Raw genomic sequence first — 14605 nt, 5'->3', positions numbered from 1 at the left:
TAGCCTCTGGCAAAGACATTTGAGAATCACTGCAAGAGGCCCTCCTCCCAAAGATCAGCAAGAGCATTCAGTCAAGACCATGTTTACTAATCAATGAGAGCTGCAAAACTTCAGAGCTAGGGAATGCAGTGCATTGAATTCATGTTTTTTGTTTGTTTGTTTGTTTTCCCATGATTCTTCAGCCTTTCAAAGTGAAAAATTTTTTAAATATTTGTTATTTTTTTTCTTTTTCTATATTTTGAATGTTTCTTTTTTCCTATTTTAACTTACTTTAACTTTTTTATGTCATCAATACCTTTTTAAAAATCTTTTTGGGGTGCCTGAGTGGCTCAGTGGGTTAAGCCTCTGCCTTTGGCTCAAAGCATGGTCTCAGGGTCCTGGGATCGAGTACCCCATCAGGCTCTCTGCTCAGCAGGGAAGCTACTTCCCCCTCTCTGCCTACTGATCTGCCTACTTGTGATCTCTCTTGCTTGGCAAGGTGCCTGTTTCTCCCTCTGCCTGCTGCTCTGCCTGCATGTTCTCTCTCACTCTCTGTCAAATAAATAAATGAAATTTAAAAAAAAAGAAAAGAAAACTTACAAAAAAAACCTTAAAAATCCTTTTTTAATTTTGTTATAGTCATATTCTATCCCTTCATTGTATTTAACCTTATTTTTTGTATACCTATAAGTTTTTATTTCTTCAAAATTTTGGGATAAAATTTCTTGTAACAGACCAATATACCCTAAATCCTGCATATAGCTTTATTTTAGTCTCCAACCTGATCACATTCTCTCCTTTTTTTTTCTTTTTTTCAGACAAATTCTTATCAATTCATTTTTTTTAAATATTTTTAAAATTTTCAACTTTACAGTCATGTTTACCCTTATTTTTATATATAAGGTTTTCTTTCTTTAAAATTTTGGGAGTCAGTTTCTTCTAACAGACCAAAATACACCCAGAATCAAGTGTGTGGCTCTGTTCTATTCACCAGCCTAATCATCTTTTTCCCTTTCTGCCACCCCCCCCCCTCAGTTTCAGGTCTCTTCTTATTTGGTTAGTGTATATTTTTCTAGGGACTTCATTACCTTTTTAGCATTTTGTTCTCTCATTCTTCTATTCTTCTACAGAAAAAATGACAAGGTGGAAAAACTCACCTCAAAAAAAGGAAATAGAGGCAGTACTGACTGCTGGGAACCTAATCAATACAGATATTAGTAAGATGTCAGAACTAGACTTCAGAATGACAATTATAAAGATGCTGGCTGGGCTTGAAAAAAGCATACAATACTAGAGAATACTTTCCTGAAGAAGCAAAATCCCTTTCTGGAGAAATAAAAGAACTAAAAATCTAACCAAGCTGAAATTTAAAAAGCTATTAATGAGGTCACATCAATAATGGAGGCTCTTACTGCTAGGATAAATGGGGCAGAAGAGAGAATTAGTGATATAGATGACCAAATGATGGAGAATAAAGAAGCTGAGAAAAAGAGAGATAAACTACTACTGGATCAGGAGGGGAGAATTCCAGAGATAAGTGATACAATAATACAAAAGAATATTAGAATAATTGGGATTCCAGAACAAGAAAGAGAAAGTGGGGAAGAGGCAAATTATAGCAGAGAACTTCCCTAATATGGGGAAGGAAACAAGCATCAAAATTCAGGAGTCACAGAGAACCCTCCTCAAAATCAATAAAAATAAGTCAACACCCCATCATCTAACAATAAAACTTACAAGTCTCAGAGACAAAGAGAAAATGATGAAAGTAGCTCAGAAAAAAAGATCTCTAACATACAATGTTAGAAATATTAAATGGGCAGCAGACCTGTCCACAGACACCTGGCAGGCTAGAAGGGACTGGCATGATATATTCAGAGCATTAACTGTAAAACATGCAGCCAAGAATACTATATCCAGCTAGGCTGTTATAGAGGGTGATATAAAAGGTTTCTAGGACAAACAAAAAAATAAAAGAATCCTCAAACATCAAATATCCCTACAGAAAATATTGAAGGAGTCTTCTAACCAAAGAGAGAGCCCAAAAATAATAGACAAGAAAGAAGCAGAGACAATATACTGTAACCGTCACATTACAGGCAATACAATGGCACTAAATTCATATCTTTCCATAGTTACTCTGAATGAAAATGGGTTAAATGCCCCAATCAAAAGACAGAATATCAGAATGCATTAATAAAGACAAGGCCCATCAATATGCTGTCTACAAGAAATTCATTTTAGACCAAAAGACACCTCCAGATTTAAAGTGAGGAGGTGGAAAACAATTTACCATGCGAGAGGACATCCAAAGAAAGCTGGGGTGGCAATCCTTATAACAGAAAAATTAGATTTTAAGCCAAAGGTTTTAATAAGAGATAAAGAAGAACACTTTATCATACTTAAAGGGTCTGTCCAACAAGAAGATCTAGCAATTTTAAATATCTATGCCCCTAACATGGGAGCAGCCAACTACTTAAACCAATTATAATAAAATCAAAGAAAACATTGACAGTAATACAATAATAGCAGGGTCTTTAATACCCTCCTCACTGAAATGGACAGATCATCTAAGCAAAAAATTAGCAAGGAAATAAATCTAAGCAAACAATTAATAAGAAAACAAAGGCTTTAAATGACATACTCTGTTTCTTCAGATGGACATCACAGATATATTCAGAATATTTCATCCCAAAGTAACAAAATACACATTCTTCTCTAGTGCATATGGAACATTTTCCAGAATAGATCACATCCTTTGTCACAAATCAGGTCTCAGCCAGTACCAAAAGATTGGGATCATTCCCTGATTATTGTTAGAACACAATGCTTGGAAACTAGAACTTTACCACAAGAGGAAAGTTGGAAAGAACTCAAATACATGGAGGCTAGAGAGCATCCTACTAAAGAATGAATGGGTCACCCGGGAAATTAAAGAAGGATTCAAAAAAGGCATGGAAATAAATGAAAAAGAAAATACAACTGTTCAAAATCTTTGGGATGCAACAAAGAGAGGAAAGTGTATAACAATACAAGCCTTTCTCAAGAAACAAGAATGGACTTAAGTATACAACCTAATCCTACACCTAAAGAAGCTAGAGAAAAAAAAAAAAAGCAAATAAAACCTAAATCCCAGCAGGAAAAGAGAAATAATAAAGACCAGAGTATAAGTCAATGAAAAAGAAACCAAAACAACAGTAAAGCAGATCAACAAAACTAGGAGATGCTTCTTTGAAAGAGTTAATAAGATTGATAAACCCTGGCCAGGCTTATCAAAAGAAAAGAGAAAGGACCCAAATTAATAAAATCATGAATGAAAGACCAAACAACACCAAAGAAATACAAACAAGTATAAGAACATATTCTGAGCAACTATACATCAGCAAATTTGACAATCTGGAAGAAATGGATGCATTCCTAGAGGCATATAAACTACCAAAACTGAACCAGAAAGAAATACAAAACCTGAACAGACCCATACATAACCAGTAAGGATATTGAAGCAGTCATCAACAACCTCCCAACAAACAAGAGCCCAGGGCCAGACAGCTTCCCAGAGAAATTTGACCAAAATTCTTCTTTAAAGAAGAATTAATACCTATTCTCCTGAAACTCTCCCCCCTCCCAAAAAAAAAAAAATAGAAATGGAAAACTTCCATGCTCATTTTATGAGGTCAGCATTATCTTGATCACAAAACCAGACAAAGACCCCATCAAAAAAGAGAAATACAGACCAAAATTCTTGATGAACATGGATGTAAAATTCTTACCAAAATACTAGCCAATAGGATCCAAGACTACATTAAAAGGACTATTTACCATGACCAAGGTGGATTTATTCTTGGCCTGCAAAGTTGGTTCAACATTTGAAAATCAATCAATGTGATATAATACATTAATAAGAAAAAGAACAAGAACCTTATGATACTCTCAATAGATGGTCAAAAAGCATTTGACAAAGTGAAGCATCCTTCCTTGATCAAAACCCTAAAATTGTAGAGATAGAGGGTTCATACTTCAATAACATCAATGCCATCTAGGAACAACACAAAGTAAATATCATTCTCAATGGGGAAAAGCTGAGAGCTTTTCCCCTAAGGTCAGGAATGCAGCAGGGATGTCCACTCTTACCACTGCTATTTAACATAGTACTAGAAGTCCTAGCCTCACCAGACAGACAACAAAAAGAAATAAAAGGCATTCAAATTGGCAAACAAGAAGTCAAACTCTCACTCTTTGCAGATGATATGATACATTATGTGGGATACCCAGAAGACTCTACTCTAAAACTTCTAGAACTCATACAGGAATTTAGTAAAGTGTCAGGATATAAAATCAATGCACAGAAATCAGTCACATTTATATACACCAAAAACAAGACAGAAGGGAGAGAAATTAAAAAGTTGATCCCATTTGCAATTGCTTCCAAAACCATAAAATACCTAGGAATAAATCTAAACAAAGAGGCAAAGAACCTGTACTCAGAAAACTATAGAGTTATTATGAAGAAAATTGAAACAAACAAAAAAAGAAATGGAAAAATGTTCCATGCCCATGGATTGGAAGAACAAATATTGTGACAATGTTTATGCTACCTAGAGCAATCTACACATTTAATGCAATCCCTATCAAAATGCCATCAACTTTTTTAGAAGAAATGGAACAAATAGTCCTAAAATTAATACGAACCGTAAAAGACCCAAATAGAGGAAAGTTGAAAAAAGAAAACCAAAGTTGGCGGCATCACAAATCCAGGCCTCAAGCTCTATTAAAAAGTGGTAAGACAGTATGGTACTGACACAAAAACAGTACATAGATCAAATGGAACAGAATAGAGAACCCAGAAATAGACATCAACTCTATGATCAACTAATCTTCGACAAAGAAGGAAAGAATGTCCAATGGATAAAGGACAGTCTCTTCAACAGATGGTGTTGGGAAAATTGGACAACCACATGCAGAAGAATGAAACAGGCCATTTCCTTATACCACAAACAAATATAGACTAAAAATGGATGAAAGATGTCAGTATGACACAGGAATCCATCAAAATCTTTGAGGAGAACACAGGCAGCAACTTTTTTGACCTCAGTCACAGCAACTTCTTCCTAGAAACATCACCAAAGGCAAGGGAAGCAAGGGGAAAAATGAACTATTGGGATTTCATCAAGATCAAAAGCTTTTGCACAGCAAAGGAAACAGTCAACAAAACCAAAAGACAACCAACAGAATGGGAGAAGATATTTGCAAACAACGTATCAGATAAAGGTCTAGTATCCAAAATTTATAAAGAACTTATCTTTATAAAATTTATAAAGCACTCAACACCCAAAGAACAAATAACACAATGAAGAAATGGGCAGAAGACATGAACAGTTATTTCTGCAAAGAAGATACTCAGATAGCCAACAGACATGAAAAAGTGCTCCATATGACTCGGCATCAGGGAAATACAAATCAAAACCACAGTGAGATGCCACCTCACACCAGTCAGAATGTCTAAAATGAACAAGTCAGGAAACAACAGGTGTTAGTGAGGATGTGGAAAAAGGGGAACCCTTGTACACTATTTGTGGGAATGCAAGCTGGAGAAAAGCATGGAGTTTCCTAAAAAGTCAAAAATAGAGCTACCCTATTACCCAGCAATTGTGCTACTGGGTATTTACACTAAAGATACAAATGTAGTGATCTGAAGGGGCATGTGCACCCGCATGTTTATAACATCATTGTCCACAATAGCCAAACTATGGAAAGAGCCTAGATGTCCATTAACAGTGAATGGATAAAGAAGATGTGGGGTGTGTGTGTGTGTGTGTGTGTGTGTGTGATGGAATACTATGCAGCCATCGAAAAAAATCAAATCTGGCCATTTGCAATGATGTGGATGGAACTGAAAGTTATTATGCTAAGTGAAATAAGTCAGTTAGAGAAAGTCAATTATCATATTACCTCATTGACATGAGGAATTTGAGAAACAAGACAGAGGATCATAGGACAAGGGAAGGAAAAATAAAACAAAATGAAACCAGAGAGGGAGACAAACAATAAGAGGCTCTTAATCTCAAGGAACTTTCTGAGGGTTGCTGGAGGGGAAGGGAGTGGGAGAAATGAGGTCATTGGGAAATGGACATTGGGAAGGGTATGTGCTCTCGAGGAAAAAAATGTGGTTTGAATATATACAGTGGAATATTATTCAGCCATAAAAAGAAGGAAAACTCACCATTTGCAACAATGTGTATGGACCTTGAGGGTATGTGAAGTAAAATGTCAGAGAAAGGTAAATATTGTATGATCTTATTTCTTTGTGAAATCTGCAAAACAAAACAAAACAAAACCAGGGGTGCCTGGGTGGCTCAGTCGTTAAGCATCTACCTTCAGCTCAAGTCGTGATCCCAGGGTCCTGAGATCAAGCCCCACCTCAGACTCCCTGCTCATCAGGAGTCTGCTTCTCCCTCTCCCACTCCCCCTCCTGTGTTCCCACTCTTGCTCTCTCTGTCAAATAAATAAAATCTTCAAAAAAACAAAAACAAAACCCCCCAAATAAACCAAACCCTCCCCTCCAAAAAGCCCATCATACATACAATAAACAAATGGGTGTGTGTGTGTGTGTGTGTGTAGTGGGGGATAGGGTTTGGATGAAATGGGTGAAGTTATAAAATAACAACATCATGGAGATGTAATGTGCAACTTTACTACTATAGTAAATAATACCATATTCTATATATTTGGAAAAGTTCCTAGGAAAATAAACTTTAAATGATCTCATAAATATATATATATATATATATATATATATATATATATAACTATGTATAGTGATGGAGGTTAACTAGATTTACAGTGGTGATCATTTCACCATGCATACAAATATAAAATCATTATATTGCACAAGAAAATAATGCCATATATTAATTATATCTCAAATTAAAAAAGAATTATATAAAAAATAAGAAATTAGACTGTGAGTCAGCAGTAAATCAAAGTCATTTATGAAAAATGTCACATTAAGTATATGGAAAGACATTTATAAGAGGACAGAAGTTAATAAATTTAGATAAACTCACAATTTAGATTAGTAAACAGATACAGACACTGAAATAAATTTTAAATTAAAAGAGGTAACTTTGAGGAAAATATAATAGGTTTTGACTGTGAGGAGGTTATGTGAGTCTGCAATCATTCATTTATCTTTTTACTCGACAAATATTAAAGACTAAATATCCTGAGGAAAATATAATGATGGAAATTCTAACTTTAAGGAAGTTTTGATAAAAATATGAGAGAAATATGAACCAATTGCATGTAATCCCAATAAAACCTAGCTACCCGCAGTCTAGTCTGAGCTTAGTACAAAATTCAAAGGAATGTCAATCAGCTTAACATCTAACAATGATTTAAAAGCCTCTTATGTATTTAGTATTCTTTCAAAAATGCAAAATCCATTATACAATTTATTATAGATGATAAAAACATATCTAACATATGTTCAAGTTTCCTTTCTAACAATGTTTTGTTTCCAAAACATTCCCCTGAACTAAGCACATACGAATCCCAATCTTTCTTCTGTTCTTTCCATGTTCAGATCTGTTAATTGATCTTCTGACCAAGACTATCTGCTGTATTTAAACCTATCAGAGCAATAAATACTTATAAATACAGATTTCACGTCCCATGTAAAAATAAAGAAAATACAATATGGAAATATATATATGTGTAGATAGATAATAGATAGATAGATAGAGATAGAGATATAAAAGAATGTATCTAGTAATATAAGTTGAAAGAATTGGGGGGGGAAAAAAGGATTGAGAGAAAAAAAGTTCATTCAGTGCCAGATGCATTAATGTAAGTTGTTAGGAAGATTAAAAATGTGTATTTCCAATGCAGATCTTCAGGTGTTGGATAGAACTTCGGAGAGAAGGTATGATTGGGTAAAATAGTCGGATATATAAGGATAGGGAAACATTGCTTACTTACATCACAAACTGTTCTGAGATTGAAAAGGGTAAGAGTTTTGTTGAAGAAGAGACTACACTTAGGGCAGATTTCTGGGAAACAACTCTATTAAGTGGATAAAATAAAGAGAATGAACCAAATAACCAAAGGCAAGAGGAAAAGAAGACTGAATAATTCTGTGTCAAGTAATAAATAAAGTTTAGGAAATAACAGATGCTGCAATGAGATCAAGAAGGTGATCTTGTGTTGTGGATAGAATTACCACTGAAACATGTAAGAAATGGTAACAGAAAATTGTTCAACTTTTTTTTTCAAAATACTACTAATAATTTAGCCTATCAATGGAGAAAAGTAAGATATAAACTGTCTACTAAGACTAAAATAAAAATTACAACATTGGAACATCATACACTATGAATATACCTTGGAGGGGAGGTTGTTAAGTTACTTGCTTGTTTATTTTTTGGTTTTTAAAGTTAAGATTAGCTATCAAAGAATAGATGATGTAAAATTACTCCTAAAGAAATCAGCCTAGAAAATAACATGATGAACTATTGTTCTGACTCAAAATGATTTTATAAATATTTCCTGGGAACAAAAGAATGAAAATTTAGGAATCACTTTTTTTTCTTTAAATAAACATAAATAAATATAATTCATTCAGTATTACATGCTATATTAAGAAATAACAATTGATAAAGATCATCAATTACCTGTAAGTCTATCCTCCTCTTCCTTCATATGAAATAATGAGTACCAGAAATTGACAAAGTACTCCGTACTATTTAACATAGATATACTATTTATCCTAATATCTGAAACACTCAATTTAAACAAAAACGTACATTTTTGTTCTGAAATATTATTTCTTACCTCATTAAAACTAGTGATCCCTTCTTCGTTATCAGATAAATTTACAGAAAGCAAACATAGTTGAGCAACTCTTAAGAGGTATCTAACACTTAAAGAAAAATGATATTTATGGAATTTCTTTAGCTAAAATGAGGCAAATTATAAGGCCAGGTGAGAAGAATAGGAAATAAGGAATACTTTCTCCTAATCTAAGTAGGAGCCTATAACCAGGAATCTACTATGGTAATTTTTTTTCCTTATTTTTTTTCCTCTATCTTCAAGCCATTTAGCTTAGTTGGTCTGAGTAAATTTTAAGCTTAATCCAGTTAATTTTGAACTCACTAGTTGGCAGAAAAATAAATGCCCTTGGTAAACAGGGACCAGGCATTATGATGTGAAACGTTCACTATTATGGGTCAGGCAATTTAAACACATACTACATTTACAGATTTTATGTTAAAAATATTCATTTCAGGGCCCATAAGGAAATCTACAAGCATGGATTCTGGTTCTTCAGAAAGTCCCGCTAGTCTGAAGAGAGTAGCGTCGCCAGCAGCCAAGCCAGCTGTTTCTGGAGAAGAATTTATTGCCATGTACACTTACGAGAGTTCTGAGCAAGGCGATTTAACCTTTCAGCAAGGGGATGTGATTTTGGTTACCAAGAAAGATGGTGACTGGTGGACAGGAACAGTGGGCGACAAGTCCGGAGTCTTCCCTTCTAACTATGTGAGGCTTAAGGACTCAGAGGGCTCTGGAACTGCTGGGAAAACAGGGAGTTTAGGAAAAAAACCTGAAATCGCGCAGGTGATCGCCTGCTACATGGCCACCGGCCCTGAGCAGCTCACTCTGGCCCCTGGTCAGCTGATTCTGATCCGGAAAAAGAACCCAGGTGGTTGGTGGGAAGGAGAGCTGCAAGCACGTGGGAAGAAGCGCCAGATAGGCTGGTTCCCTGCTAATTACGTAAAACTTCTAAGCCCCGGGACAAGCAAAATCACTCGAACCGAGCCCCCGAAGCCGACAGCGCTCCCGGCAGTGTGCCAGGTCATCGGCGTGTAGGACTACAGCGTCCAGAATGACGACGAGCTGGCCTTCAGCAAGGGCCAGATCATCAACGTCCTCAACAAGGACGACCCCGACTGGTGGAGAGGGGAGGTCAGCGGCCAGGTGGGGCTCTTCCCCTCCAACTACTGAAGCTGACCGCGGACACCGACCCAAGCCAGCAATGAATCATATGTTGTCCATCCCCCCCATTTAATAAATTGTTGCTAAACATTTCCAAACAGTCTAACAAATATATGTACAATCACTTAATGAGAAAAGTATCATAAAAGAAATGATGATGGTTCTATGAGACACTGTTTCAATTGTGACACCTTTTGGGAGGGAGAAGGAGCAAGCCATCTCTAAAATGTGATATTGGGGGGTGCCTGGGTGCTCAGTGGGTTAAAGCATCTGCCTTCAACTCGGGTCATGATCCCAGGGTCCTGGGATGGAGCCCCACATAGACTCTCTGCTTGTCAGGGAGCCTGCTTCCCTTCCTCTCTCTGCACCTGCCTCTGCCTACTTGTGATCTCTGTCTGTCAAATACAATAAATAAAATCTTTTAAAAAAATAAAAAATAAATAAAATGTGATATTGGGATAATTTTGTTAGGGTGGAGACAAGATGGTGAAGAATTAAGAGACCCTGTTTCAACCGGTCCCTTAAAGTGAGCTAATTATCTACTAGAACACTCTGAACACCCATGAAATCAGCCTGAGATGTAGGATTATTCATTTCTGGATCTCTATGGGGGCAGAAGAAGCCAGTGGACAGGTAAAGCGAACTGGGAACAATTGTATTTATATCAGAGGATAAACAGAAGGGAGAGGGAGCCACCAGAAGTGACCCATGGAAAGTAATACCCCAATATGAGAGTGCCCTGTGATATGGGGATGAGCATTAACTTAGAGTCTGGTTAAAAGCACTCAAAAAGAGCAAAAGATTTTAAGGGACAACTGATGGAATTGGGTGGTCATTGGCATGGGCCTAAGCCCATGGACCTAGGATGGTCACCACCGGTGACCATCCGTGCCAGATACAGTGCGACAAAGCCTCCAGGCCTTGGTCCCTGTGCCCCCAGCTTTTAGCTTCTTGCGCTGAAAGGTCCCCCCAATGATAGGTCCATGATCAAAGGAGTGAGACTGATATAAAGCAAAGGTCAAGCAAAGCTTTATTTTGCGCCAAGCATGGAGAATCAAACCGACCATTTGGGGATGCCTCTTACAGAGAGGTCAACCCCTCCAGCCTCATAGACTAACTTTTATAGAGCAAAGGCCGTGTGGTTGAGCCTGGCCACACACAGGTGGCCAATGAGATTGTAACACACAGAGAAAGCTGCATAGTCATGGTAGGTCACACAGGGGTGGCCAATTGAATTACAATTCACCCCACAGTAGCTATTTAAGCTAGCCTATCACCTTGGTCAGAATTGGCACCGAACAGGTGCCCTAAAGGTGGGACCCACCTCCTCGGTAGCTAGGTAGACAGTATGCGTGCCCCACTGATTGGATGTCTCCACCTGGCCAGACTCATCACTGCATTCGGGCTGTTATCTTCACCTGACCTGACCTGCCCTTGTATTTGGGCTCTGTTATCAGGGACTGGTCAACCATATTTTACTGGTTTCCCAGACTTGCTTTTAAGTAAGTTCCCCTGGGGGAGGGGGTGCAGGGTCAGTTTAAGTTTTACTGCATAAACAACAAAATCACTGTTTAACTGGATGGAATCGCTCTGACTAAATAGGCCCTTACAGCACCACCCTGCTAGGTGCACTTCCCACTGGCGCACAGAGAGTCTAGTGTGGACAAAGCCAGTACTCTCTAGAACCACAGCCTTTTTGCACTCTGAATGCACAAATTGAATGCAATTGGGTCCTGAAACAAGCTTCCCACCATCCCCTGAGAGAGTTCTGTGCAGGCCCTAGCCGGTGGTCTAGGACTGGCTAAGAGTCTGAACACTCCCAGCCCAGGCTTGAAAATCTCAGCATGCTATCTCTGGTCGGGATCTCTCCAGTGGTCTAGACCCCAGACAACAGTCCTGGCAAAGGCAACTACTGGAAGCAGGCTCCCTGGACCAATATTACTTGAAATTTTAGTAGCATGGAAGTGCAGAGACAAGCAGGCACTTTTGGGGTGACCCCTGAGAGGATGGCTAAGGACGTGCACTGCCTGTGGGAGATTGCATGGCTCAGTGGATTTTGCAGAGGGAGAGTCTGTGTGCTCTGGACCACACAAAGGGGAGAAGATTGAGGCTTCTCTCTGAGACTGAGTTCTGGGTGCAGTTTGCTTTCCACTAAATCTCCAAAAAGCCACAAAAAGCCACCAAAGAATGAAAACCTCCAGAGAACAAAAGCCTGAAAAACCACTTTCAACAGAGCTCAGCCCCTTGATAGGGAGCAGGAGGACTCAACCCAAGCAAGACTGACTGAAAAACAATGTGGTAGATCCCTCCCTCAGAAAGCCAGATGAAAAAATAAGAGGAGAACCACCAGGTGGTCCCCATAAAACTATAAAACCCCATTATCAGGGGGAAAGAAGATATTAAGCTCCCAGTATTGCCCTAAAACCGGCATATTTCATAGTTAAAACTTTTATTTTTAATTTGTTCTCACTATTCTTGCTCTTTTAAAATTTTTAACCTATTTACCATTACAATGAGAGGCTCAATACAACAAATTCCATAATAACCTTGTTTTCCCCCATAAAAACCTTTTAACTTGAACTTTTTCATACAAATACCTGGGCTTTTATTTTGCTTTTCTATTTTTTTAATATACATATAAATATAAGCAATATAATCAATACTAGCCCTATATATAAACCAGTTTTAATCTCCCTTTATCTCTGGAAAGTTGAGTCCTTTAATAAAAATACCAAGATACCCTGAGAAAAGAATCAGAATAACCTTCCTTGCCCACATTGAGTATTTATAACTACCCTCCAATCTTTTTCTTTTGTCTGTTTCTGTGTATTTTTGTTCTGGTATTATATAAATCTTATAATTGGGCTTCATTTTGGCTGGGTTCTTTTTTTTTTTTTTTTTTTGCCATTTGATTTTGTCAGTCTTTTCATTTGTCTTTGTTTGTGTATCTTATAAATATTACCTTTGGGGCCCATTCTGGATGGGTCTTCTCAATCTCTCTCTCTCTCTCTTTTGCTCTCTCTCTCTTTTTTTACATTTTTCTTTATTTTTGGTGGTAACTTCCAATTGCTCAGAAGCACTCCAGGGTGCACCTTGCCTGGATCACAGTTGATATATTCAGCTATGCAACCCCTCTCCCACTTCTCACCAAATGACTAGGTGAACTCATCACAATCCAGTGAAGGGCTGAGACAAAGCAGGGAGGATCCTGAAGGGGGCTGCCATGAGAGACCAAGCCATCCCACACCTGTTCTAGCTGAATTTGGCAATGCTAGAAGACACAAAAACAAAAGGCATTCTTGTGAATGGATGGCCCTGATGATATAAGGGGCCTGTGAAGAGATCTGTATGTCTCAAAGAAGAATATCACCACTAGTGGGAAAATGCGGAAAGATGTCTGACTGTGGGTCAAGAAATGATAAAAGTGTTCAGAGCATCATTATGTGGTAGATTCAGCATTGTTACAGAGTATGGTAAACATTCAGTCAAACTTCATTCAAGTTCTACTTCTCCTCCTCCTCCTCTGCCTCCTCCTCCTTGTTTTTATTGCTGCTTTTGTCGATTATTTTCATTACTTCCTCCACCTTTACTTTGCATCCCAATTATACATGTGTTACCAGCCATTAAGATCATTTCTCTAGTATTTAGATTCTATTTTTTTCACTGAATTTTCTCTAATCCTAACCCACACTGACCTTCCATTTTGGGATTAATACTTAGTTGCACACTATCTTAAAGTGTTCCTTGTTATTTCAAATATTATTTAATCTTGTTAAATGAGGAGGAATGCCCATAAAAGGAAAAATTCAGAGACTATGCCCTTTCCATCAGAGCTATTGGATACAGACAAAAACAGTATGTTGGAAAGGGAATTCAGGGTAACAATTATCCAGGCAATGGCTAGGTTGGAGAAAACCATTCAATGACAACATGGAATCTATTAGGACAGAAGTGAAAGCCACCTGGGAATAAGTTAAAAATGCTATCAATGAGATCCAATCTAATCTAATTCTATAATAGCTAGGGTAATTGAGGGAGAAGATAGAATTAGTGATCTAGAAGACAAAATGATAGAAAAAAAGGATCAGGAGGAGGCCTGGAACAAACGGCTCAGAAGGCATGAAAACATAATTAGGAAAATAAATGATGCCATGAAATGTTCGATGTCAGAATTATTGGGATCCCTAAGGGAGATGAGAAAAAAGACTAGAAGGTATAGTTGAACAAATTCTCCATGAAAATTTTCCCAATCTGGGAATGGAACCTGTGTTCATGTCCTACAGGCAGAAAGCTCTTCCAAGATCATAGAATCTAGAAAGACCTTAAGACACCTGATTGTTAAACTGATGAATCATAATTTTAGACAGGACCGCTTGAGAGCAGCTAGGGAGAAGAGATTCCTTAGTACAGAGGAAGATCCATCAGAATAACATCAGACCTGTCCACAGAAACCTGGCAAACCAGAAAGGGCTGGAAAGAAATATTCAGGTCACTAAATGAAAAGAATATGCAGCCAAGAATACCTTATCTAGCAAAGCTGACATTCAAAATAGATGGAGAGATAAAGAGCTTCCAAGATCAGCAAGGTTTAAAAGAGTATGTGACTATCAAGCCTGTACTACAAAAAAATATAAGG

The 14605-nt window shown here is 37.5% G+C and overlaps 1 pseudogene; it reads left to right on the top strand.

Moving 5' to 3' along the window:
* The first annotated feature begins 9259 nt into the window (after positions 1-9259).
* On the top strand, positions 9260-10013 carry LOC101671392 (annotated as a pseudogene).
* The last annotated feature ends 4592 nt before the right edge of the window (positions 10014-14605 follow it).

This window comes from Mustela putorius, unplaced genomic scaffold (assembly GCF_011764305.1).
Source record: "Mustela putorius furo isolate JIRA1106 unplaced genomic scaffold, ASM1176430v1.1 tig00003834_pilon_pilon_pilon, whole genome shotgun sequence".
Taxonomy (NCBI): domain Eukaryota; kingdom Metazoa; phylum Chordata; class Mammalia; order Carnivora; family Mustelidae; genus Mustela; species Mustela putorius.
Note: the sequence above shows the minus strand (reverse complement) of the source record. Positions and strands in the feature narration are given on the sequence as shown.